This window comes from Triturus cristatus, chromosome 6 (assembly GCF_964204655.1).
Source record: "Triturus cristatus chromosome 6, aTriCri1.1, whole genome shotgun sequence".
In the NCBI taxonomy this organism is placed as follows: Eukaryota; Metazoa; Chordata; class Amphibia; order Caudata; family Salamandridae; genus Triturus; species Triturus cristatus.
Window position 1 is genome coordinate 1,465,151,298 of NC_140589.1, and position 25,256 is coordinate 1,465,176,553.

The 25,256-nt window shown below is 42.7% G+C and overlaps 1 protein-coding gene across 7 annotated transcripts in view; it reads left to right on the plus strand.

Moving 5' to 3' along the window:
* PELI1 (pellino E3 ubiquitin protein ligase 1) overlaps positions 1-25,256 on the plus strand; it is a 253,325-nt gene that overhangs the window by 54,659 nt on the left and 173,410 nt on the right. For 4 of the 7 annotated variants that reach the window (XM_085612537.1, XM_085612536.1, XM_085612541.1 and 1 more), the window contains exon 2: positions 22,959-22,990. The exons of 1 other annotated variant lie outside the window; for it this stretch is intronic. The gene's annotated coding sequence lies outside the window, so the exon portion shown is untranslated. Of the gene's footprint in view, positions 1-22,958; positions 22,991-24,430; positions 24,571-25,256 lie in introns of those variants that run through there. 2 more of the 7 variants (XM_085612542.1, XM_085612538.1) reach the window with 2 other exon arrangements.

Consider the following 25,256-nt stretch of genomic DNA (forward strand, 5'->3'; position numbering starts at 1 on the left):
TTGTTCTTCCCAGTCTTATATCTGTAGGTTTATAACCTCTTTCCAAGAATTTTTTCGTTGTTTCATCCATTTTTTGTTTAAGTTCATCCTCATCTGAGCAGTTACGTTTCATACGTGAAAATTCCCCAAAGGGTATGCTTTTTATTAATGATTTTGGATGGAAGCTAGTTCCCTGGAGTAGACTGTTTGTGGCTGTAGGCTTACAGTACGTAGTAGTTTTTAATTGGCCGTTTTCCTGGTATACTTCAATGTCCAAGAATTGGATTTTTGTTTTGTTTACATTAGATGTGAATGTTAAGCCCTCCTTGTTGATATTTAACATTTTTACATATGTGCTGAATTCTTCTGATGTTCCATTCCAGATAATAAACAAATAGTCTATAAATCTGAGCCATAACACAATTTTTTCCGTGTACACTTCCATGTCTTCACTCCATGCAATTGATTTTTCCCACCATCCCATGGTGAGATTTGCGTAGCTTGGCGAAAATGAAGCGCCCATGGCAGTACCGCACATTTGGCAGTAAATCTGTTGATCAAATATGAATGTTGTTCCTTAAGCACATTTCCACCATCTCCAAAAGCATTTTAGAGTGTTCAAGATATTTGATGTCTCTTTGGTTTAGAAAGTATTTCAACGCTTTGAGTCCTGTATCATGATTTATTGATGTGTAGAGTGAAACTACATCTATTGTTGCTAGTAGGTAGTCTTCTTGCCAATGGATTTCATTCAAAATTCTTAGAAAGTCACCTGTGTCTTTGATATAAGAACTTAGTGTGGTTACCATGGGTGCCAAAAACGAATCAACATATTTTGAGAGGGGTTCATAGAGACTATCACAACTCGATATTATAGGTCTTCCAGGTGGCTCTATTAAGGTTTTGTGATTTTTTTGGTAGGAAGTACATCGTTGGTGTAGTAGGATTATCCTTTGTCAAGTATCGTAGTTCATCAGTGGTTAGTAGACCATTTTCTGACCATATTTTCAATTTGGATTGTAGTTCAATTGTCAGCTGATTTGTCGGATTTGTTTTTAGCTTTTTGTAGTTTTTGATCTCATTAAGTTGTCTTGTGGCCTCCTTTTTAGGTCTAGCCTGAGACAGCGCTTTAGCGCTGCTCTGGCGAGACTTATAGTAAGCGAGTTTTGGAAGTGCAAACAGTGGCTTTTCGGGCCTCCAAATACAGTGCATGTGCGTCGGCCGGGCGCGCGCACCATTTGGAGGCCTGAAAGCACTAGTTTGCTTTCACTTTCGAGGGCCGCACGGCCGCTTTGATGGGATCGCGATTACTTTTCCCTCTGTTCACTCTTGTTTCTTTCACTATTAGATTTGTCCTTTATATCTTTCTTATTTTTATTCGCTTTAGCTTCATGTTCATTCCTCATCCTTTCCCTTACCCTCTTTCATTTCAACCATCCTTTTCACAGTTACCCCCTTTTCTCTACAAATATATTTCTCCATCTCTTGCTCTCTCCTTTTCCCCATGTTTATCTTCGCTCTCTCTGTCTTGCTTGCTGTATTTGTCTTGATTAGAATGTTTGAGCCACACCATTATGAAGTTTTCTTTGAAAACAAAAGCGTCCCATAGAAACTCCTCTAAGTGTGTTTGGCCCTGTGACAACCTACTCCCCCTTCCTTCTCCCTCTTTGCAGCTGCTAGAATGGGGGTTTGTGACGCCTCTGCCCTCTGGGATGGCCAGAAGCAGCCCCTGCGTTCTACAAAGCCACAAACTGCAGCAGCCAGCCCCATATAAAACCAGCTAGTTGTTTACGGGCCACAGTGCGCCCTCTTCTCTGCCCCCGCCCCACACCCCTCCTCCCCCATTCCCTACGTGTTTATTAACCACATGTGCCTTGAAGCTGTGAAGATAGTTCTTCTTCTTTACTATAGAGTTTCCAAGTTTAATGAACTGGCCACCCCCCCCCCCCCCCCCCCCCTCAATGCCTGTGCAGTGAATCTGGAAGCCTGAATATCACAAAAGTGCCTGGCAATCAGGCCGTCAAGTGATGGATAAATGCCTCTCTCCTGAGTGCCTTCCATTTCCGGCCAGCACACATCCGCACACGCCCTCCATAATTCATCGAGAGCCCCATTCATATCGGCGCGAGACTTCATTTCAAAGCGGGCACTTCACTCCCAGCTCCGGCGGCTTAATCAAAGCACATCAAGACTGTCCACCTTCCCCCAGCTGTTACTTTATTGAACCTCTTCTGTTTATTTCACAAACACTCTCTACCGTGTTTATTTAGTGTATTAATTCGGATGTTTATATAGCGCGTTGAAGTCCCATAGGGTGAGAGTATACACTTGCAGCAACATAAAATGTGACTAGAACACATATTTAAAGAAATAGGCCTGAAAGCACTCGTTTGCTTTCGCTTTCGCGGGCCCCACGGCTGCTTTGATGTGATCGCGATTACTTTCACACACGCACATACCCTACCACGGTCAGTGAGTTTAGCAGAGTGCACTTCAACCAGCTTGCTTCTGCATTTGCTCTTGCAGCTTTAAACAAGCATTTGCAATGCAATAGGTCTCGCAGTTACACGAGTTAAAGCTATTGGCATTGTAAATGACAATGCCAATAGGCATTGTTATTTATGTCAATAGCTCAAACTTGCATAAATGCGAGACCTAATGCATTGCAAATGCTTGTTTGTATTGGATTTTATCAATCCCCACAATATTTCCCCCTTTGTCTGCGGGTTTTATTTCAAGATTTTTATTTTCCATCAATTCTTTCGAAGCTTCTCTCTCTATTTTTGTCAGACTTTCATTTTTCTTTCTTTGTTTGGTAGATTGTCTAGATCTGCTATTACAAGATCATAGTAGAGGTCGATCTTGTTGCCTTGGGTGAGGATTGGACAGAATTTGGTTTGAAGGATGTTTTTTCTCTTCCAGATGTTTCGAAGCCCAATTGTTTTATAATCTCCAATTTTTGTAATTCTTCATCCCGTAAATTATGTGTAAGGTCATATACTGTTTTTATTTCAGATATTTGATCTATTGCAATATGGGGTGATGGGTTGATTACATTGCTTGTTATTGGCATTGCAGCCTTAGGAAATTTTGCAAAGTATTTTGCCAATTTCAGCTTTCGAACGAATTTATAAGTTTCAATTTTAGTTTCCACTATATCATGATGAATTTCAGGACAAAGTCGGGCCTTTATTGAGTAGTGAGCATTGATTTTTTTGTAAGTTTGGTCTTTGACAGATTAACAATGAGGTTATTTTCTGTTTCTAAGTTGTATTTATTATTTATTTCTTTGATTTGCTGCGTAATCGGTACTGATTTGTATTTCCTGAGGCTTCTCCTTGTTTTTCGACGTTTGATGACTCCATTGGTTTGCCTCTTCCACGTCCGCGTCTTCGATTCTGTGTCTGGCTCCTTCCCCTTCCTCATCCAGTTGTATTTAGTTCTCAGAGAAGACATTAGAAAAGGCAAGGCAATCTTTCTTTTTTCATTGTTGTATCAGGGAAGTGTCTATATCCTATTTTACTTCCCGACAACTTTGCTGCTGAATTGGTATTGTTTTTAAATGTTTGTAGCTTTCCTGATAGCACAAAGGCATCACGTTTTCATCTTTTGTGGGTCATCTGATTACATTTCCACTGAGTAAATGCAAGTCCTCACAGGGTTCTGGCATTAACTTTTTTTTTTTTTTTTTTTAGTTGATGAAGTAAGGGAATTCAAGAGTTGAAATCAAATCTCACTGTTGGATATAGCTAGCGTTAAAACCTTGTCTGGTTCTATTTTGAGGATATATTTAGGCAGAAATAGATATCTATGATCTTTTTTGATTTCTTACAGTAGTCCTGCAGTGGTAGCTGTTACTGTTCATTTTCAATGTTTGTATTCACTTTACTGATACTGTTGCAGTTATTGTTGCAGGATGTTTTATAAAAGTAATGTGTGAGGTATATTGATTTTATCGCTTGTTCAGGAGGAATAATTATGACTTGTACTTTCTTTGTAGGTGGGTATGTCTTTTTTCTAGTTCTTGTATTCGATCACTGTTCTCTTCTACATTCTTACTAACTATACCAGGCTGCATTAGTCACAGCAGGTCAATTTGTTTTTTTAAGATTGTGTGTTATCCTTTCCCACTTTTGCATGTGTCCCGTTTTACCAATATGCCATCTAGCATCTTTAAATCTTTTATAACTGGAGGTTTGTTATTTTTCCTAATCTTGTGTGATATTCTTTTTTTATTAATCCAGAATTAAGAATTTTCAGTGGTGGTTTTTTTTTTTTTTTTTTTTTTTTCCCATTATTTTCTTATTTTTTTCTGTAATTTTTTTCGGTAGTATCCATGCCTGTGAATTATTTTGTCTACCATTAGGACCATCTCAGGGACCAAATTTTTATCACACTTTTTCTCTTCAGAAGTATAATTTGTGCCTCGCCACCTTAAAGTGGATATCATTTTAATATGAACGCTTATGCAGGAGCTGTAGTGATCTATACCCCCTTGTCACTTTTCTCTATACTGGTTGGCAGACAGCCATTGGTCACAGCTTCTTTTTTCTCTAATCCATACCAATATTAAAGTTTATTTGTATTGGGTTTCTGCTTCACAAAAGCGATGTGTTTCGCCAGCTGGCATCCCCACCCTGCAGGCACAGTATCATGTTCTCTCACTGACTCCGCTATTCACCATTCACTTTCTTTTCAACAGCCATAATCCTAGAGTTGTAAAGTGGCTCCAACTCTTAGAGACAAGTACCTTCAGCTGAGTATGGCACCATGTTTTACGTCCTTATGCCATACCTCCACACACCCCCACACAGATCACTATGGTGCATATCATCTCTTGGTGCTTTCCAGCTGCCATGTCCACAGACCTCTCAATTGTTGATTACCTCCCACCTAGTCAAGCAAGCCGATACCTAGCCCTAGAGGCCATCCAGTCAAACCGATACCTAGCCCTAAAGAGCACTGTTCCTACCTCCTTTATAAACACTTAAAACCCACCACCTCAACCCCCCAGCACCTTGGCTTTTCAAAGCCCTGGGTGGCCTCACCGGAGAGGCATATGAGCTCATGGGGGGTATCCTGGCTTGGTAACCGCAAGCAAAGTCCGGAGAGGCATGAAAATAAGCAGTAGTAACTCTTAATAGCTGAGCAGTGCACAGTGCTCTCCAAGAGAAAATCAGTTTTGCTAATAGAAGTATTTTCATAAGTTAGTGTGGACAAGCAACTTTCCAGTCGGTAGGGCAGTGGCATTATACTTGCAGTAGCGCACTTGACTACAAGGAGCGCAAGCTGATAGCAAGGAAGCGAGGTATGGAACAGTGCAGAGGTGGGGCATAGGCAAGAAGAGATTAACCAATACTTAACGTTTATTGCACCTCTGGAATAAATCCTCTGATGTATGGAGGCTCTTACAATGCTAAGTCCCCTATTCAATTTGAGTACTAGCCATACCCTTACATGAACTCCAAAAAGGTAAAATTTTGCTTGTTCCCAGGGAGGAGAGGGAGAGTGACTTAAAAGCTGACCACAGAGCTGTAAATCTTACTTTGCACTTAGACTACGTGGCTTTGTGTTGGTGTGTAGGCCTTGGCCTGGGGAGGGGCTTGGCAGTCCTTTCACTAGCAACACTGGAGCCTCTTCACTGAGAGGGCAATAAAGGGTGAGAGAACAAGGATGTGAAGAAAGCGTCGAAACTGTGGAGTTGGGAGAGAGATAAAGGAGGAAGGCCTTATGACATGTGATGGAGAAGCTTAGCAAGACAAAATTGTTTTTCTCTTTTTTTCTCTATAAACAGCATGTATGCTTCCCTCTGTGGAAATGAGTGAATAGCTTGTGTTTGAATGGGACAACCAAATGTTGTGCCGAGATTGAAATGCATAATGAGGAATACTTTGTGAAGTTCTCCGATATCTGCCACCAGATCAGGGGCATCAGTATGGTTAAAGGAAGGTTATAACATGGTCACATTAGTTGATGTGTAAGCACCCTCTTTTATTAGTGGGTGTATACTGATCCTGAACTCTAGTATAATTGTATTACCTCTTACTATGCTCACGAGAGGTGTCTCAAGGCCTACTTTTTTTGTTGTTGGTAATCGTCAATCCACATTTCTCGATTATGCAAAAAAGTGCACCCTTTTGTCACATGTCTGGGTTAGAATGTCCATTTTGTTTTTGTTTAATTCACCGATGCAATGTTCAAAGTCAAATTGTGCGAATTTGAAGTCCAAACAGACCACGCCAGCAATAATCTTCAGAAGTTCAATGGTAAGGCTGGTTTGGGCATGGGTAGCCCTCATGCACGCCCTGTTCACTGCTCTTTCTGTACTTCCGTGCTAACTAGTCTGCATGCCTGGTTATTGCTATTTGTGGCTGTTCTTGGAATTCAGGTAGGAGTCAGCCTCAGAACATCGTGCCCATATGCAAAGCAGATGCAGACTTCCAAATGTCGGAGTAGCAGCAATTTCAGACAATCAAAAGGGGCACTTGATGTGATCAAAATGGCACTCTCCTGTTCTTGCCTGACCCTCCTCACCTTACAATGTATTTATTGTCTGAAGTGAAGATCACCGCTCACTCCTGATCAAGTTAAAGGGAGGCCTAGCGATGGCATAGCTAGGCTTTCTGTGATTAGTTCTATTACATTATTCTTTGCGGCAATATAATGTTGCGTAAAGTTAGGGAGCATCGAATCGGCTCTCACTCACATTTTTGACATTTTACTAATGCTCGACCAAAATGAATCCTGCCTCCTGATCCTCCTCGACCTTTCCTCTGCATTCGACACGGTTAATCATGACAACCATCCATCCTGCAACATAGAATTGTTTTTTCTGATCAGGTGTTACAATGGTTTTCATCCTTCGTACATCACAGAACTCGGAGTCAAGGCAAACCACTCTCTCTCCCAGCCCACTCCCATACTCATGGGGGGCGGGGGTCTCACAAGGATCCGCTTTATCTCCTATCCTCTTCAACCATTTCTTGGAACCTTTTGCACGTTCTCTAAATTCCATGGACATTCTCTTCCACATGCATGCGGACGACACGCAACTATATCTGAAAATCTCATCCTCTGAAAAAATCATCTCACTCAATACTACCATAATGTTTACTCCAAACTGGTTAACGGAGAACCATCTCCTGCTCAACACTTCCAAAACAGAATTCCTGCTCATCTCCCCTCCGAACCTCATCCCCAAGCTAGACCTCTGGCTCAGTCACCTCACTGCTTTCAACTGCACTCCTCATCGTAGACGCAGCCAAGTCTCTCGGTATCACCATGGACAAGCACTTGAACATGAAACGTCATATCAGCAATGTATGCAAAGGAGTTACCCACTTGATGAGGTCATTCGGAAATATCAAACCTTTCCTTCCTCTAAATGATTTCAAGCAAGTGGTCCAAGCGCTTTTCTTGCCGAGGTTGGACTACGGCAGTGCTACCCTCTGTGGCCTTCCCAAATACGCCCTGGCTCCACTAAGGGCTTCACTTAACGCAGCTGCTAGACTGGTTACGGATACCACGCGAAAAGATCATGTATGCCCAGTCCTAAAATCCCACAATTGGTTGCCCATCGAAGCACTAATTCAATTAAAGATTTCTGTTCTTACACACAAAGCCCTTCACCTCAACACTCCTACGTACCTTGCGCAAAAACAAACTTTCCTGTGGTGTAAGAGCTTCAAGAAGCGCCTCTACCCTCCTCCTGAAACCACTCATCCTTAATAGAGAAGCTGTCACCGAGCCTTCTCTGGAGCTGCCCCTATGGTTTGGAACTCTCTTCCACCGGAAGTTCGCAGAATCTCCTCATCAACGGCGTTCAAAGTGGAAGCCAAAAGATTCCTAATGAACAAATTCTTACCCTTATAGGGTTACACTCAAGGGCCCCTTGATGTTGCTCCTACTGCCTTTGTTCTTCCATTTGATACAGCTCCCCCTTATTGTACACTGTCGCCCCCTTGCTGCTCGCCTACACCTGTTTATTGTATTACCCTCCTGGTTGTATTTTGCACAGTTTTTTTTTTCTCTCTCCCTTCTTAATGGATATTGATATAGATATTTCTTTTGTCCTTCCTCCCATCATATTGTAAAGTGTTCTCTTATCCCTCGGGATCTTGTTTGCGCTATATAAAACTTTATAAATAAAATAGGGAGTTCTTTGCAACTATCCTTCATAAACTTTTACTGTTTTTTTTTTTTTTTTTCTATTCTGGATTCACGATTCTAATTCTATTTATGTACTTTATTGTTGTAGGTCCAGGGGATTTATGCATCAATTGAACATTGTTGCATTTTGTCCTTTATTCCATAGAGGAGACGTACATATATGGTTATGTGCACAAATTGATAGTGGACAATGACTGTATCAGCACGGCTCGCTTATTTGCCATTTTCTCTTTAGCCTGTGATCTACTAGGACGATTTTAAAGAGACATTGATGTTGTAATTTATAATGGTTCCTTCATTCACCCATTCCTGAGTTGTTAGAGTTCTGGTACTTGTGGTTCTGATTTTATAATGGAGAAAAATAAAACGTAAACTCGGCAGTTAAGACTGATTCAGCTATACCCAGCATGTGACTTGCAAATCTGTTTCTTGGTAGCTCAGATGAGATGACCACTTAAAGTATGGCGGCTAGTTTTGAATATTGAGGTTTTGTTTTTGTTAGAGTTAAATTAAGAGTAATTTTGTGTAGTCCACTGAACATTCGCTAGGCAACCATGATGCTTGGTTACTTATAATGTAGATGGCTCTCTTGATTATAGATCAAAGTTCTGTTTGTATGCCAATGTCAATTGTATCCGTATTTGCACAGCCATAGTCTGAAAAATCTGAGCTACTATGTCAATGTTATGTTGAATTTTTTTAGAACATTTTTCCATTAATTCTGACTACGGATTCTAAGATGAATTGAGTTGACATTAGTATTGAAGAGCGCATGCCTGGGACTATTATACAGAGCGCTTTACTTTTTTCGTTTATACACTTTGTTTCGAGGTGACTTACACTTGGAGTACTTTTATTAAAGGTATGTTACTATTGGTCCTTCTGTTGTGTCCCAAACTTTGAAGAGGTTTTTAGGTCTTGCCCAGCGAATGCTGCGCAGCTGCTTCACTTGGCGAGACTCTATTGTTGTGGCTTTCCTTCGTGAAGGGAGACAAACCATGTGCGCCCGGACAGGCGATGTGCGCGCGCATGGCGTCTCCCACCGCGCACTTGATTTATTGCCGCTCGCTCCCTCTCTGCGTGCACGCTGTTTGCCTGCTCGCGGTTGCTTTCACTTTTGTGGACCGCTTCATGCACTTCGAAGACACGAGCGAAAGCAACAAAAAAAGCAAAAGTGAAAGCAACAGCGAGCAGGCAAACCGCATGCGCGCAGAGAGGGAGCGAGCGGCCGAGCCGTTTAAAAGAATTCCGATGTTAAAATGTTGAACATCTCCTTCATGTGTGATAATACGCTGCAAGTTTCCATGCGCCCCTGACTTTCACACCATATTTCCGTTAGATCATTTTGGCGCGGGCACCAATTACATTCCATGGGTTCCTTGTTACTTTTGGTATATTTTTATATTGCACGTGCTAATTTTTCAGATAGATGTGCAAGGATCAGTTGCATTGACTCGCATCTGAGAAAAAGTATCCCAAGACCGGTGAACACCTTTGCTGCTCTTCGCTGCCGCTCGCCGCTTTCTTTGTTTGTTTCCTTTGCCACACTATCAATTTACTCTCCCCAACACAGGCTCTGATCCTACGAGCTGCAGCCACTGCAGCTTTATTTTCGAGAAACATGTCACTTCCCTCCACAACAGTTCAGTTCTAGTACTGCTCCTATTGTAGCGCCAGCTAGCACAAACACCACTTTTCTAAAGTAGACCTACAACGTGTCTCAGCTGCGTAGAGTTGTTTATCTGGGGACTGACTGACAATTTTGTGGCCATCTGTACATGTTTGTGGGGAAAAAATGAAGTTACCGTGGGCCTACTTATGTGCGCTAGCCTGTGTATCTGGGTCTGCCTGAGTGCGAGAGGGAGAAACTGTTGTGTGTATGTGTTCTTCAGTTTGTTGCTATTTCCACATTTGTTACTTGCGTTTCACTGGTTTTCTGATGGTGTTTGTAATATATGTAATATAGAGAGGAAAACAATCGCATTAATAAAAGCCAGTACAATTTACAATGCCAATAGCTCACACTAGTGTAAATGCAATGCAATAGGTTTCGCATTTAATCTTTTTTTAGCAATTGCCATATTAAATTACAATGCATTTTATTTATGTTTTGGTAAAGGAAAACAAAAAAACGTAATTTACAATGCCAATAGCTCAAAATAATGTCAGTGCGAGACCTATTGCATTGTAAATGCTTGTTTTGTATGTCTCCAACTTGCGATTTCTAGTTGACACTCCCAACTAATGACTAATTACAAGAATGACATTGGGGAGGCTGGTGGATGAGGGGTTGTGGTATTGATTCCAGAAGTCTGCCTTACACAGCTTAGCAGTACAGCTGAGTTATGAACCGAATCAGCAGTCACACACAGTGCCCTAGCTTCTTTTTGTCTGGAACATTCATTCATCTTTAGAGTGACGAATCCTGTCCTTGGTGTTCTCTGCTGACCCTAAAGGCCACTGGCCTATACCCTCTACAGCTGCCTCTGCATGGCACATATATCACTAACTGAAGAAATGGTTTAGTTTGGTGAGGTGGTTGGGTACTGGATGATGAACTGTATTTAAAGTGTTCAAATTTATGATCAAAATGTTGGCTGTAAATGTTTGTACAGTTCCATTTTGTCAGTGATGATTCTTGGGCGAAAAATCCTATTATTAGCATGCACAGGGTAGGCAAAAACAGAGAACCCTAGTTTATAGTTATGCATTTCTCCTGCACACTACATTGGATTATTTGTGTGTATTTCTTAAATGAAGTTACAAGTCGCGTTGGGAACCAGAAAGTCCCCAGAGAGATCACAAACATTGGTGCTCAACCACCAGTCTTCTCCATCCATCCTTTCCTTATTATTTGCCAGACTGTTAAAAATGTGATCGGGGTAAAGGTCGTTTTCATAAAATCTCTCACTTTATAAAGCAAAGTATTGGACAGCAAAACCTTCAAAATGTATTCATAAGGTATGAAGATGGCAAAATGGCACTAATGCAATTGAGTTGACTTAGTCAAGAAAATGTTTACTGTTGATGTATGGGCACCCTGTGATTTGCCAAAGACCGCAAAAAGGTTAATCGTTTTTGTTTACCTGAAGCAGATAATTAGCCTTCAATTTCTTTCCATAGCAACTTTTTATACACCAACCTGATGCCTAAGACACAAACCGCACTCCTTTTTTAAATTAATTTTTTTTTTTTTTATAATTGTATTAATCAAGAGCTTTTGATTTTCATTTAAAAAAATTAGTTTATTTATAGGGTCTTTCAGCAAGCCCTCGTCATCTATTAATCTGTTGTCATTCACATTTGATATTTGATATTTGAGGGGGTATTTCTAAAGCGCAGCGTTCGCTCCGGAGGGAGCATCATGGCGCTGGAATTCCTGAAGGCCTAGTCGAGGTAGTGGTAGAAGGTTAGATGGCAGCTTTAGTGAAATCGTCGGAAAGGTTAAAAATCCATGTCTTTAGAAGTTTTCTGAAAGGTTTTTCAAGAGTTTGTTGTCTAAGATTTTTAGGCATGTTGTTCCAGGCTTTAATGGCCAGGAAACTTAAAGTTTTTCCACCTTTCGTCTTCAGGTTGTACCTAGCAGGGAGCATGAGGTTGTCCTGGGCAGATCGGAGAGATCGGCTCGGATTGTAGTGGGGGAAGCGTCTGGTGAGATTTTGGACCTGTTGTTAAATGCCCGAAAGGCAATAATCCGTATTTTGAAAAGTAGTCTTTTATGGAGAGGGAGCCAATGCAGGGATCTTAGAGCTGCGGAGATAGATGATTTTCGGGGCAGTTTTAGGACCAGTCGGGCAGCCGTGTGAAGAACACTTTGAAGTTTGGTCAGTGTGGACTTTTTTGACCCCGCCAAGAGGCCGTTACAGTAATCTAGGCGTGAGATTATGAGGGCTACTGTTACTGTTTTCCTGGCGTCAAGTGGAAGAAAGTCAAAGAACTTTCTTAGCGATTTTATTATTCCAAAGCATCTGCCTGCAACATTCCTGGCGTGCTGGTCGAATGATAAATCCGAGTCGAATAGGACACCAAGGTTCCTAGCTGTTGTTACGGTCTGGGGAGGGGCAACTGAGTCATCCGGCCACCAAAGGCCTGGGCAGAAGGAGGTGTTTTTTCCGATAGGGAGTATCTCTGTTTTGCTCGAGTTGCATCTGAGATGGTTAGTGTCCATCCAGTGGAAAACCGCTGTCAAACAGTCTTTGAGGTTGGACTCGGCTTTGGTTGAGTTATCCTCTAGAGGAAAGATGAGCTGTGTATCATCGGCATACGATGTTACCGGTATGCCGAATGATTCAATCAGAGATAGGAGTGGGATGAGGTAAATTTTAAAAAGAAGGGGACTCAGGATGGACCCCTGAGGTACTCCAGAGGAGACCTTCTCATTGGAGCGAAAAGGGCCAAGAGCGACAGTTTGGGACCTGTCAGTAAGGAATGATTTTATCCAGGATAGGGCTATGTCCGAAATCCCTATGTCTGTCAATCTGCTGATCAAGATGGGGTGGGATATGGTATCAAACGCCGCAGTGAGGTCGAGAAGTATGAGAATAGCTTTCTTCCTCTGGTCTTGCAGCGTCTTTATCGTATCTGACAATTCAATCAGAGCTGTTTCGGTCGAGTGTTTGGGACGGAAACCAGATTGTTGTGGGTGGCGTATATTATGAGCTTCCAGATAACGTTTGAGCTCTCTATAAACCATCTGTTCGGTTATTTTTCCAAGAGCCGGGAGAAGTGTTATCGGGCGGAGAGTGGTCAGGTCCGACGGGGATTTGTTCGCCTTCTTCATGAGAGGTTTGACTGTACCCTTTTTCCATAGGAGAGGGACCGAACCAGAACGAAGCGACAAATTAACTATGTCGTTGATGATAGGGTTTACCACGTCTATGAGTTGGTGAAGGATTTTGGGAGGACAGGGGTCGGAGGGAGAGCCAGACTTGCACGCTAGAATAACTTCTCTGGTTTGAGCCAAGGTGACAGGGGTGAACTTCTTAAGGCTACCAGCTGGGGATTCTAGTTGATCGGGAATAGGCATCCCTTGAGACGTTTGTGAAGGGGGCAAATTACTTTGGATGGAGGAGATCTTTTCGTCAAAGTAGTCTGATATTTTGTCACAGAAGTCTTGGGATGGGGGGATTTCGGGTTGAAGTGCTTTAGGCTGGGTAAAGGATTTTACTATTGAGAATAATGTTTTTTGTTTCTGACTGGCTTCCTTAATGGCGTTGGCGTAGAAGATTTTTTTAGCGGATTTAATGTTGGAGAGTTAAGTTTTCCTTAGATGGATGTATGAAAGACGGTCGTCAATGTCATATGTTCTGCGCCATTTTCGCTCAGCTTTCCTACACAGTAGGTGAGCGGTAGCTAGGTCAGAGGTGAACCAAGGGGCATTGGTTTTGGTATTTTTATGTGGTCTACAGAGGTGATTGGTAGGGTTCCGAGTTTTAATTTCTAGTGAGATCCAGTTATGGAAGAGGTTTGCATCAAGTTCGATGTTGCCAGATAAAGTAGGGAACTGAGATTGAAGAATAGGGTTAAGAGTAAGGTTTTCTTGGACTTTTTTCCAATTGACCGGATTGTCACAATGAGGTATTGTTTTACTAGAGGTGAGTGGGCGTACATTTGTGATATGGAATGGGATCAGTCTATGATCTGTCCATATTTGGGGGAGAGGGGGTAGGGTAATAAGGGAGGGGAAATTAGTGCAGACACCATCGAGGGTATGTCCAAGTGAATGAGTGGGCAATGTGACACTTTGTTGAAGGTTGAAAATTTCGAGGGTCTGTAGAAAGCTATTGGTTAGTGAGTCAGATGTGGACTCAAGGTGTAAATTAAAATCCCAAAGAAGGGTAAAATGTGGATAACTGAGTAAGAAGTGTCCCAGAGAGTCGCTCAGTGAGTCTAGGAACTTGGAAGCATTACCGGGTGGGCGGTAAATCAGACCACCTGAGAAGGAGAAGGATTGACTGAGTTTAATTGAGAAGCCGAGGCTTTCCGCGTCTGTTAAGGGGTCTAGATTAAACGTGTGACAGGTGAAAGTATTTTTCAGAATTATGGCAACTCCACCGCCTCTCCCTTTCAGTCTGTCTTGTCTAAAGAAAGAAAAACCCTGGGGGAGGGCAATGGCTATATCCGGGTTGCTGTCTTCCGTTAGCCATGTTTCTGTGATCATTAGACAGTCGAGATCAGAGTCAAGGATGAGGTCCTGTGTATCTTGGCTATGCTTACACATAGACCGGGCATTTATCAAACCACCTTTTAAAGGGTGGCAGGGAATCCTTGGGGAGGGATAGGGGAGAGGGAAAGTGGGCAGGGTTTTTTAGGGAAGACCAGCGGCAATGCTTGCAACTGAACGAGCCGGAGATATTTGACAGGTCAAGTTTGCAGGAGCAGTAGTTGATGCCCCGTAGTCGATGAAGGTCGCTTGGGAGGTACCTGATGCACAAGGGGGTTTGTGCAGAACTTCCTGCACCTGTCGCGGTCTTGGCGCGGACGGGCGCAGACAGGCTTGCCTTGGGCGCACCTTCGGCGCGCCATCGTCGCGCCCGCTGCGCTCGTCCGCTGCGCTTCCGAAAGCTACTCATTGATATAGTCTGGGAACAAGGTGCAGGGGGCGTGGCCTCCGAGTGGGCGTGTCCCTGTTAGAGCGTGAGGGAAGGCGGGAGGGGTTGACGGCGATTTCTCTACCCAGCCCTGGTTCCGCTGAGTGAGGGGAGTGTCTGCACACCAGGGAGCAGGAACAATGAGGGGGAGTGTGAATTAAAACAGTTCCACAAGTATTTAAGAACAATTCAACAAGTTTTTTAAAAAAAGCGAGCAAAGCGCTATCAGCTACCTACTCCCGGCTGTGCCTCAGGAGGTTTCCTTGTAGTTTAAACGCGCTCGTGAATCAGCGGCACCCACTACAGCATTCTACTTGGGGCAGTAGGTCAACTAATTAGGCCGCAGCCTACAAGACATAGCAGCTGTCTGATTTGCTAATGACTTCTTGGACATTCTGAAAGTTTCTCTGGGCATCCCATTGCTTACGATTGGCTTTGTTTTGGAGCTCACATTTGCTTGCTTTCTATTTGCTGGCTTTATTTGTTTTAGGTTGTCCAGCTTGAGTTTGTACCACCCTGTGGAGAATAGCCTCTTTACAGTATTCTTCCACAAGTGCTCGCTTTCTGTGAACAGGCCTGTAAATCTTATTCTTTTCTTGTCACATTCGCTGTGCATTCAAAGGGAAAGGTAAAATGTCTGGCTTTGTCTTCCAAGGGAGGTTGGTGGTGTTTTTCTTTCTCTGACTTCAAAATGAGAGGCTTTATGTGACAATCTTGTTAAAGCAGATGCTTTATTCAAAATTAAAATCTAAGGGAACTGTGCATACATTTCAGAATATATCCTAATTAGGAAAGCACAAATGATGACCATTTTTGGTAATTCTGAAGTGTGGTGGAAGCAAATAGTTTTAACAGTATCCATACACTAGGTGATGACATTTGCAAATTACCTTTTGTGTGCTGTATACTTTTATCAATAACACTGTATGCCTATGCAAATAATGGCCATTTTAATTGAAAATATGTTGTCTGTAATGGCAGTGCGCTACCACAACTTACATGCGCCACTTTATGCCACAACACTCCACTCCCCCTCTACGTCACGCCACTGACACTAGGAAAACTACGACACGACACGACATGACACTAACTTTTAGCCGTTCTGAACAGCAGCCACGCTGGTGTACAACTTGGCTACAACACATTGACAAAGCCAATAGCTTTTGCGTAGGAAAGACCTATTGGCTTTGACAATGCTTATTTTAGCTATTGGCTAACTTTACTCTGAGTTACTGCATTCTGCTCTTTCACAAGGAGCACATTTCACACAAAGTAGTTCTCCTTTGTGTCAAGTAGTACAAAATGCGTGCTTTTTGAGACCAAACATTTTTTTTGCTTTTTATCAACTTTTTGGTATTATTGATGAGGGCCTACCTGCTCCCACGACAATGTTTTATGAAAACAATTGCAAAAATAATCATTTAAAAGGCTGGCAACCAACACCAGACCACTCTTCTTTGCCGATGACTGTTTTACTTTTCTCCTTGACCCTCAGCGATGTTGTATTGTGAGGTTGAGTTAGTTTCTTTTACTGATTTTGTTTGGTCAAGTTGGAGTATGTTTTTTTAAAACCAGTCCACCTCTATCCATAGTGTCAGACTGCAAGATAGAAAAGCTTAAGCTGCCTCCTCCTCGATTGTCTTATTATTTTTCCTCGATAGTCAGCCTACTACTAACCTACAGAAAATCATTTTACAGTACACTCACAGCTGCTGAGCTGGTCGCACAAACAGTAAAAAAAAAAAATAACATCGGTTTTAAATCTCTCTCGGTGACTGTTAACTGAAAGAACCAGGATTGGCAATAGACTCACAACTAACTCATTGGTTTATTCCATTATTCTTTTTGTGTGAAACTTGAATGCATTGTATGCATACAACTTAATGTGATTACTGTGTCAATTCAGTGAACAATTCAAATTTTGTTCAGATAAAAACTTTTCTAAACACGTGTTTATCGTTCTTCTGCTAAATTTCCAAGTATGTGATACTGAAGTTTAACTTTTTCCTGCATTCTGAGATTCCTCACATTACTTTTGATTGCTCTGCGTGCGATTCATCTCACCTTTGGTTGGTAGGGGTGTGGCATGGCATAGACCTGTTGGGTGTGGGGCAAGAGCAAAACTTACTTGATACCTATATTATGTGGCTTATTCTGCTATTTATAGTGGACTGTCCCAGCTTGAGTCCTGAAATTGGTCCTCTTTCTTTTGTCTCCTCTGGATGCCATTTCAAAAAGGAGTTTTAACTTTTCCGACTTTCTTCTTCTCCATGTGGTTTTTTTTTCCCAACTTCTTTCAGCTATCTATGGTGTGGAGGTAGGTTGAGACACTGCAGAGGAGTCTGCACCATAACTTCAAGCTTCCATACAGAGCAGTGAGCTTTCTGAAAACAAACTTCCATTTTAGGCCTACATCCACGGCCTACCTGTCCTCTTGCTCCTCCAAGCCCTAACTGTCTGCTTGCTCCTCCTTCCCAAACCACATACAGCCTGGGCCGGTTTAAATAGGAGCCCTCCAATATGGCGAAGAAGTACTCTTAGCTGTGTTTTTCTTCGTGCACAGAGTTCCACCTGGTGTATGTTTTTCATGTGTCTTTTCATGGATTTGTGCCATTTGAAATGAATAAATCATCGTCTCTCAAGTGGGAACTTGAGCGCTTCCAATTTGTCAGTCTGGTAAGGGCTTCTGTTGCTTTTGGCAGCATGTAACTGCAGCCCCTGAATAGAAATAGTTTCGAGGATCTTACTGTTTGGACTATCGGCTATTTTGGGTTTGTGAAATTAAAGGAATGAGGGAAAGGGTTCAAACGTGTTCCCGGTTATCACGGCGTTTGTTTTGCAATATTAGAAACAAAAGGAAACTCAACGGGATCAAGACTTGGCCTATGTGAAAGTTCCATTGCTCACATAATTCACACAATTTTGCGTTAGTCGATTTATGCATAATTTCACAAATTATTCGAGCATGAAATATGACACAATCTATTGCTCTAGGGGTTAATTCGATCAGAAAGTCTCTTGCAGAAGACTAGTTAGAGCAAATACGCTTTTCTGCAAACCAGTCCCTGTTAAGTGATTTTTCAACCTGAGGTATGCCCCAGTCTGCAATTTTCACTCAAGGATACCCTTAAGTGTTTTTCACAAAATATACCTGTAATTTTCCAGAAATTAATTTAACAAGAAGCATAGAAATTGTGCACAGATTCAATATAAAGCAATTCAAAAAGCTGAGTGGTTGGATTCCTGTGTAGAACTCAAATGCACAATTGCGATTTAGGTCTTGCCTAGCAAACAGTGCAAACTGTCTGGTTGCAAAAGACATATAGCGCTGTTATGGCCCACCTATTGGTCTCCTTTGGTTGGCTTTATTTTCGCTTTCGTTTACTTGCCCTTTATTCAATGAACAGATTTGCCTTTCTCTTCTTGTATTTGTCCCTCCCCCGGAGCATAGCCTCGTTACCATTCTTTTGACTTGGTGACTTCTGTAATTTGCCAGTCCCTACTCTAGGTTGCTGTGAAACTGCTATGTTGTGTCTTGGTTAGTAAGAGAATTGCAGAGGGGGAAGATCCACAAAACCACAGTGGTTTATTTCTGGATAGTTTAAAAAAAAAGAAAAAAATATATTTTGTTGACATAAGTGCAGAAAAGGAACTTTTTGCACTCCTTGTTACACTTGAAGTGAAACCATGCAGTCCTCCTTATCCCCTGAACGAACATGTACCTTTAATGAGGCACAAGCAAAACCTGTACTTTGCTCTCATTGATAATATTTACTTGTAACATTGTGTCAGGCAAATGGCCATGCTTTGCTTGCTTTTCGGATACTTACTGTCTTCAGTACTGGTGTAGCATACATGACATGAAGTACTTCACCTCTGTAGTGCCATGCCTAATATGCTGTAGAAATCGAGCGATCCCGCCCGTAGGAGTATCATAGCCTCCTCGGATAACATGTGCTACGACAAAAAATGATGGACGGAATTCTAAAGGAATCAAACATTCACCCACAGTCAAGAGATCTAGGTTAAATCCATTTTTACTTTGTTTACTACGCCACCCCAATTTTGACCCAGCCATATGCAAATCAGTCATGGGAACAGTCCAGCACAAACTGCCAAGTCGGGTCCTCCTTGGACCGAAAAAACACGGATGCTGGGACCGGTTTTGGGGTACCCCCCCCCCCCCCCCTTCCTCCCCCTCCTCCCCCAAATCAGCTAGGCTAGCTTGAATCCAGTGGCACTGCGAGCAAGCTCGTAGTGGGATGGGTATGCCCAGACGTGGGTCCTTGATCGCTGTGCCACTGGATTCAAGCTAGCGTGGCTGATGAAGGATGTTACCCAGAATGCTTGTTTCTGGTCCAGGGAGGGCACGGCTTGCCATTTCGGACTGGACTGTTCCCATGAGGAGCAGGGTTACGACTGATATTTTCATATGACTGGGTCCAAACTGGGGTGGCGTAGTGAGCAAAATAACGATGGATTTAACCAAGATCTGTTGACTGGGGATGAATGTTTGATTCATTCAGTATTCCGTCCATCATTTGTTGCTGCAACACTCCTCGAATAACAGGACACTCACTTTGATCTGTTATTTCTGTATATATCACATGCTTTTAAAAAAAAAAGAATTCAGGGATTTTACCAAGACTTGCAAGACGAGCTGATACATGATGTTACTATAGAAGTGGATGGACTACTGCAGAATATTTTAATTTAAAATTCATCATTTATATGCTATGAATTCTTCAGTGGAGTCGTTGAGGTTACTAAGAGTCAAAGTTCTACAGTTTACCAGTTAAAATGTATGCAGAACAATAGCTCGCCCTCACGAGTAGAGCTGTTTTTATAGGTTTTGTGCTTGCAAATGTAATTTAAGTTATGTTGATCCCTTTCATCCCTGAGACAGTGCTGCATCATCCACTCCTCCAAGCTCTCCTTTGATCCTTCTTCACAACTTCTCCACTGTTGGTCCTTAGCCCTCTCCCCACACAAGCCCGTGTCTTGATCAATATGTGATCGAAGGTCTTGAGGGAACTATCCAGCCTCTGGCTTCTAACCTCCGTCGCTGGTAGTTGCGTCATCTTTTGAGATGTTCAACCTCCAGTTGTTGAAACAAATGCCCTTTTCATCTGCTGCTCTTCGTTCTGGCTGTTTGCTACCATTTTGATTCTGCACCTATACCTCTCGTGATGAGCAGCACAATAATCTCAGAGAGCTTCCTGATGGGACAGGAATCCTTTCTCTTGACTTTAAGACAAATCATGATCCTAACTCTGGTCAGCGTTTCACGACATCTACTGCTACTAGTGACGGCCAAGGAAAAGCTGAGAATGCAAACTCCATTCTTAGATTGGCTGAGACGTGATGCAAAAAGCAATACGTTGCATGATTTGAGATGGCTTACAAAATGAGTTAAGAGCTTAACTAATATGATAATCGTTAGAAATGCTCCATTTTCCGTTCCAACAGAAATAAAACCCAACAATCATTTTCTGTAAATAGATTGTTTTTATTTGTGTCAAGAAAGAAATTATTTCCATTCAAAGTGAAGGTATGTATTTTTTAAGAATGTTGCTTTGGAGTTCAGAAATCGCCACTTTATTTCAGGCAAGTTGTTACTGACTTATCCATGTTTTAAACCGAGTTCTAGGTTTAAGTATAAGAAGTGTTAATATCCGACTGGTCGACATTTTGTAGATCACACCTGCTCCTCACTTTGCAGAACTGTTAATATGTTGGATCTGGTAGCGGGCAAGAAACAGCTTCCCACCCACAGGTGTGTTGGGGGTAGAGGTCCTTCCCTCTAACATATTGAATAGTGGTCTCACACATCACTTGGTTACATATTGTGCCTATTGACAGGTTGGTACTTCCTGTTACTTGTCTGCAAGTGTGCTGCAGGGCCATGAATGTCCCTCACTGCTGGAAGCTTTGGGTGAGAGAAATAGATGAAAACAAATCCTTGAGTGATGTCCATGCAACCTGTCACAGTGAACTTGTTTACAGCTGGAGTTGAAGGACAGGTGTGGCTGTACATTTTCTATCGGTGACCCGTCTCTGCTCATTACTCAGCATTACTCAGGCGGATGCGTTTGGCTCAGACGTAACTCCTAAAACGTGAAAGGGAACAAAAAGGCTGGCTGATGCTACCTGTCAATTTGTGTGCATACCACAAAGCTCATTTAGCACTTCCTGTTTGTCTGATGTTGGAGATTACATCTTTCTAAGTAGGAGAAGACAGGCTTCAGGACATTGTAGCTCCAGAACTGTCATTTCGGCCATGAAATCGTGCTTTTACCAGTGTAACACTCCCAGTTTACTGTTTTCCTTCCTCGTTTTCTGATTTTCATACTTATTTCTAGGGAGGTGGTTTGTCTAGGCAATTCATATATTTTGATCTTGGACTCCATTGAGTTTCTTTAGCCCGTAACAGAGGTTAGCTATAGCCTAACCAAAATAAAAAGTTATATGCTCCATAGTGCAGTGTGGTGGACCGGGAAAGAGGCCAGATGAGGGTGAAATAGGAAATGATGGGTCGAGGATGGGTGGAAGTGGGAGGTCCCAAGGCATTGTTTCCTCGTATTGTTTTTACAGCTGTCATTTGCTGAAAGAATGATTATTGTATCAGGCTGGAGCAGAACCACCCTGGAGCGGTATATGAGGTATTGAGATGAGAGATCGGCCAGCCTTGTTAGACTTCTTAATTAAAGAGATTGGTGTGGCTGGGGAGGAGTGAGAAGGTAACATAGCTTTTCTGTTTTAGTGGATGGCCATGTCCCAGGTGCTTGTAAGCAGATGCATTGAGAGATTGCTCAAACAAATGTATCCTCTCCCACAGAGTGGGCAATTCATGTCATATAGCACTTAAATTGCTTTCTGTGTCTTGAAGTCCCTTTAAACATGTATTGATGCCCTCTTCTTTGAACATGTTGCTCTTTTACTTCGACTTGCTTCCCTTATTCCATCAGTCTTGCCTTGGAGTGCAATTGCCACTCTTTATTCCTGCATGAAACAGTCCTGCTGTGATATGTAAGGCCCCTGGTGGGGCCTAGTGGATTGTGGACTTTTTGATAGTATGTCTGAGTTTGCAGGCTGTTGATTATGTTGGCCGTACCTAAGGTGGAAGGCCATGGACTATGAAGCTACGTTCCAGTGACAGCACATGGGTGGCCAGTTGTTTATCTCTCGTATTGCTGGATCTTGAGGCAGCTGAATTGAAGCTCGGCTACTTCTCAATAACACAAAGTTTTTATTGTGTCTAAGATTTGCATTAGCCTTTAAAACCTTATGAAAACCAAGAGTCTCCACAGAACATGCTGATTTGGACAACTTAACTTACACCAAAAATAGTTTTCTTTTGCCACGTCCTAATTTCAGTATTTCTGCACCAACGTTGATGCAAGTTTTGATTGAAATTCTCCCCTTTCAAGGCAGTGCTTGCTCATTAGGAAGGAGCAGTACCACCAATTGTTTTATGATTTTAAAGTATGTTTTTAGGAGGAGCATTGCTTAAGCTGGCATGGTGGAGGACGTATTTAATTGAATTCCGGCACAGCCGCTTGCTTTCTGTCTCCATCATTAGTTATCCTGCCATGGTTCCACCCATTCCTGGTGCGCAGTGATGGTGGTCCAGCATAGAAGGCCATCAAAAGCCAGGATTTGCTTCTCTGGAGCCCATATTGTTAGCGTTAGTATAGGTGAAGGAACATCACAAGGGGTGGGGATGGGGGGGGGGCAAACAGGAAACCCATCGCCTTCTGTTCTTCATAAATGTATTACCGGGAACTTACAATGTTACACACAGAATAATATACTGCTAGTTGAACATCATGTACAAAAAATGTTTAATCCTTTACTTGTACTACAGATGTGGAAGTTTTGTAAACCGTCTTGTAGATGGGTAAAAGTTATTCCAGTTTTTTTTCAGAACTTTGAAGTGGCAAAAGCCTATAAAGCGATTACTATATTAAATGAATCTGCTGTGTATTGCACTTAAAGTGCAATTACCCAGTGCATTTATCTATTTTGCTTTGCCATATCCGTCATAAGGCACATGGATCTAGCATTAAATGAGGTGATAATGATGCAAACAATATTTGATGTTAAATTATTGCCCTTCTCTCCTGATCTTGGTACTGCAAAACCACGCATTTAAGCTAGAATTTGTAGACACAAGTATTATCAGTCATTTTACTTAACCCAATTTTTTTTTTCTTTTAGGTCTTTGGGTTAATGCAATCCTGTTTGTATAGGTAAGTTAATGAAAGAAGCGTGGGCTTCCTTGTCAATGAATCCATCTTACCCTGCCCGGTGTGCTAATACCCGTCTGTGATCTTGTGTGAATGCCTTGCAAACTGGCTAAAACGTATTTCCTTTACAAAACTGCCCACAAATGGATGTTAATGTTGACCTTTCTTGTAGTCGAGCAAACAGTTTTGTCTACATTGTAGTGTTTTGCATTCCTTCTGACCTGAATTCAGTGGCAGCATGGCCGCCGGGGGTCCAACCTGCTGGCAGGTGTATGTGTTTAGCTTTTACATTGCTCCCGGACTGTTATGCATCATATGAAAATAGACTGTTATGACCATGTATCAAAATAGTATATTGAAAGTAGTTGTGGGGCGCGGGAGGGTTAGGTGGAGATGATATTGGGTGCTGTATGTATTTAGGGGTGACCAGGCTTCTAATTCATTCCATTAGACATGAGCACAGTTATTGTTTATTACCAAGCACCCAAATGGTGTATTTATTCATACTACATAAGATGTAAACAAGGTCATCATTTAGGTGTATCTGACAAGCAGATATCCACCAAATTGAGCCCTCGGGGTGTAACTAGAGGGGCTATTCATCATGATCTGATGGCTTAAATCTCAGGATGACTAATGACAATTTGCTACAGTACCCAATTTGCTACGGGACACAGCGAAGTACAGGCAGGTCCCTCAGCTAACTTATTCCCTCACATTCCCCCAGATTCAAGAAAGTTTTGTGCTGTACCCTCCACATAGGCTCAATAAAAATCTTTTGTGAGAATAGATGCTACAACCTTAATTTTACTGTTACAACGTGCAATTATTAATATTGAAATCTCTGCAGTATCGTGAAAGAGGATAACCTGTATGTTTGTGGTTCGTGCGGGTGGCCCCACATTTTCGCAGTCATCACCCACAAACTCCATTTCCTTAGCGGGGACATTTGGGAAAAACGCTGTGTTAAGGCAGATGCAGAGGTAAGGTTTTTTTACCTCCACAAGACGTAAAAAGCGAATGCGCATATTTCTGAACTGTTCATCTCTGGTATGGACTCTTGCCTTGTGAGTTATCACTGAAACTAACCCCTCTCTAAAGATACCCTCTCTGTATGAGGCCAGGTGCTCCTTGTGGCTTCTTTTAAAATGTGGCGAGACTCGGTGTGTGAATGGCAGATGCCTGCTTTCAGGAATAGTTCCCTCAGCTGCCTGAGCCACACAGGCGCGCACCTGCGGAGCCACAAGGCGGGGGCTGTGGTGTGTAGGGGCTGTGCGTCGTGCCACCCACTCCACCTCCGTCCCTTCCATTTTAAGGCAGCCATGAACGTGAGGAGGAAGGCATGAGTCAGGCTGGAACCAATGGCACCGCAGTGATGCACTGTTTATTCTTTGCATAACACCTTCCCGCCCTCGTTGAGTCAGCGCGACTTACCAAGCGGCTGGGTTTTTGAAGGGAAAAAAATACGACGCGGAAGGTGGGAGCTCGCAGTCGTGCGCGAGCTGCTCGGCTTTGAGGAGACTTTCTGCACTTCTGTGGATTTTTTTCATGTCAAAAGGCTGATTGTTCTTGGGAGAATGGAGGTAAGAGTGAGTTGTTTTATACGAGGACCGTTTCGGCTTCTGAATCGATATCCCGACACTGTACACTGTCGGATTTCTTTTGGTATCGGGAGAAATGTTTAGTGTACTTTCGAGCAGTGCCAGGAATTTTTGGGCCTGTCCCCAGCGCCGACCCCCCCCCCCCCCCCCCCCCCTCCTTTCATGCCTGCACTACTTTAAAAGATGAAAGGGGCTTTAGGCAGAGCGGCTTACTTCCGGGTTTGTAGTCTGCCGTTCTGCTTGTATGTGAGGTATTGTCTGAATGAAAATAAATAGAGCGCTGAGATGGGATCGTATCAGGTCGTAGGAACGCCTGTTGTCCGGGAGCCGGTTTTCAGATCCCCAGCGTGCCAGGTTTGTGAAGCGTTGCCTCGGTGTTTCCAGGTCAGTTAGAATGAGTTTCCTGTCTTTGGCGGTAGTTATGTCGGATGGAGACCGCGACCTTGAATGGCTGCTAGAGGCTTCCGTAGTTATTATAATAATCTTCTATGGTTCTTTTATTGGCGTGCAGTCTGCTGTAAGCGCCCTCAGTGGTGGAGAATAAGTGGACTGAGCGCAGGGACTGATGCATTACCCGGGGAAGCGGCCTGGGGTTGGATTTCGATATTCTAGTTTCACCGTCTGGAGCATCACAGTCCTCACACAAGGGCACCTCCTCTCAGCTCTGC